The sequence below is a fragment of the Montipora capricornis genome, chromosome 10 (genome assembly GCF_036669925.1).
Source record: "Montipora capricornis isolate CH-2021 chromosome 10, ASM3666992v2, whole genome shotgun sequence".
Lineage (NCBI taxonomy): Eukaryota > Metazoa > Cnidaria > Anthozoa > Scleractinia > Acroporidae > Montipora > Montipora capricornis.
The window spans coordinates 68,139,947-68,142,446 of NC_090892.1; the positions used below are offsets into that span (position 1 = coordinate 68,139,947).

Here is a 2,500-nt window from a genome sequence, read left to right on the forward strand (position 1 = left end):
TGCTTGTGGGACAAAATAGATAAATAGATGGTGTTGCATAGAAACGAATCAACATATGAAGTTGCTGAGAAGGTATTTGCTCGCATGTCTACAAGATGATACCAGTTCGTTACGCTTGTTCAAGGTCACAAGGTCAGGTCTGCAGATAAAAAATACTTCTCCTAAAAGCATAGATTCCATCAGTCCGAAATTGGGTTAAAACAGGTGGCGTGTTTCAAATAAACTGAAAATCTACGTTTGTCTCCTTCAATTTGCAAACATACTTAGCTCTGTGCTAAGTTTCTTTTTGTGATAGTTGAATGAGTTTTTATGGTTGGTGAATCTTGTTTTGGAAGAGTTTTCTGTAAGGCCGATGTAAGTTTGAGGTTTGCTGTCGTTTGTTGTGACTGTTGCTTGGTAGCTAGTAGATGACACAGGATTTTAGGCAATTACCGTTTGAAAGGACAGTCAGCTGGCTTTCAGCAGTTGCATGATTTCGGTAGATCATGTGTGGAATGTAGGATGGTATGTTGTGTGCGTTGATTTCCTGCCTGAGATTTGGCATACAGCTGTAGCTGATTTTAATTGTAGAGCGACTGAAGATTTTGTGGAGGATGTGATTTGTAGGTAATTCTTCATCAAGGATTTTGAAGAATGTACGTCCATCTTTGCTGACTACATTTCTGCTGAACGGGGGGTTGTACCCGATGACGTTGCAGTGACAATTCTTTCTGGAACTTGGGGGATGTGCTGATTGCAGTGGAAACAAGACGGTCCATAAAAGCGTACACTGGGTTGCCTGTGGTACTGCAGGGTTCCAGTTACTTTTTTCTAGTGGGGGGTCATTAAGACCATTTGAGGGTCACCCACATGTCGCGCCAGCAGAGGCCCTTTGGCTCACACGTTCACACCTTTAATTATTTTGTAATATCCTGTCCCATTTTGAGGTCTTTTAGTTTTTTAAGCTTTGGTAATAAATTCAGTTCAAAGATAACAAAAAACGCTCTTGACTAAAACTCACTCGTCTCTTCTTTAAATAGTCTACCAAAAAACTAACTGCAAATTGCTCTGACGGACGTTTTCCAGCATGTCTTGCAGTTGCACTATGCAAACAGTTATTGCACACACTAAGAAAGGACTGAAGGGGTTGTTTCCCCTTCATAATTCCTCTTCTTGAGTAAAGGTGCATGTGATACCTTGTGTCAACTGAATGAACCACGGGAAAGAATGTTAATCGTTCATTCTTTCTCGTCAAGTGTTCCATCTTTTATATTCAAATAACCCCTAAAACTAAAGATTTTTTAACGACCTGTCCGTAGATATTTTTTTCATAATTTAATCTTCTCTGTCAAAATTTGCACAACAATCAAAACACAAAAATAGCAACGCACGCAACAAATTTAGTCGCATTTACCTCTTTGTCGAATTCTCATGCTTAACACAGGAATATTTAGTTATTGTGAAGAATTTTTCTCTATTTGTTAGCAATCATCCTTTCAAATTTCAGAGAAATCGACTGGTCCGCAAATATTTTAAGAGTTTTTTTCGATGGGATGTCAAAAGGCCAAGTGGATGTTATGCATATTAGGGCAAGTTAGGGCGATCAAGTTGCGCGTGTGCACAAAGACACCACTTAGCAGGGGAGTGACAGGCAAGACTTTTAAAAAAAAATACGGAGAAATGAAACACAGATTCCGACGGGGTTTGGCAACCCAGTAAAGAAAGTGCATGATTGTACCCGGAATTGTGAAGAGCATTTTGATAGAGAGGTGCTGCTTGCTTGAAAGATTCCTCATCAGAGGATATCTTGGAAAGACGCTTGAGATTTTGTCAATTATGTGAGGTGGGTGGTTGGATTTGGATCGAATTAACATAGCACGGGGTATTTCCTGGCTTAGAAAAGGGTCTGTGTACACCACTCTTTAAATCTAGGGTCATGTCGAGGAAGTTTACCATTTGTTTGTTTACTTCGATAGTGATTCTCAGACCGTTTTTGCTAAAGATGGTACAAAGCTTCTTCTTAACCAGATCTGTTTGTCTGGGAGTTGCTTTGGAAAATTCCAAGACCATCGTGTCTGCACAGGCCAAAATCACACATATCACAAGATCAAGATGGCTGGATATCGGCCAAGTTAATTTTTTGCATGTTTATCATCGAGGTCCATAAACACGCAAAAAAAAAAAGGAACAAGGCCAATTTCCAGCCATCTTGACCGAACAAGTTTCAGGCTTGCCACTCATCAGTAACAAAAAAATTCCCCGACTTCTCCTTGACCTATGTAAATAGGACACGTATGTTTGTCCTATCAATCAATCGCGACATTACTACTATCCCTGAGCTGTAAACAATTTTCACTGACCTTTAATTAGGGGAATAATTACATTTATTTTGCTTCAGCTTCTTTTTAAGACCATCAAAATTTTTGTTTTCATTTTCCATTTCTTTGCGCTTTTCATTGGATTTTGTGCGCAAATTCTTGTGAACTGTTCACCAAAAATAAAATTCCCTGACTTTTCACTG

General features: G+C 39.2%; 1 protein-coding gene across 1 annotated transcript in view; it reads right to left on the reverse strand.

Moving 5' to 3' along the window:
- The window catches only part of LOC138021230 (uncharacterized), a 93,369-nt gene that overhangs the window by 19,522 nt on the left and 71,347 nt on the right, over window positions 1-2,500 (reverse strand). The window lies entirely within an intron of this gene.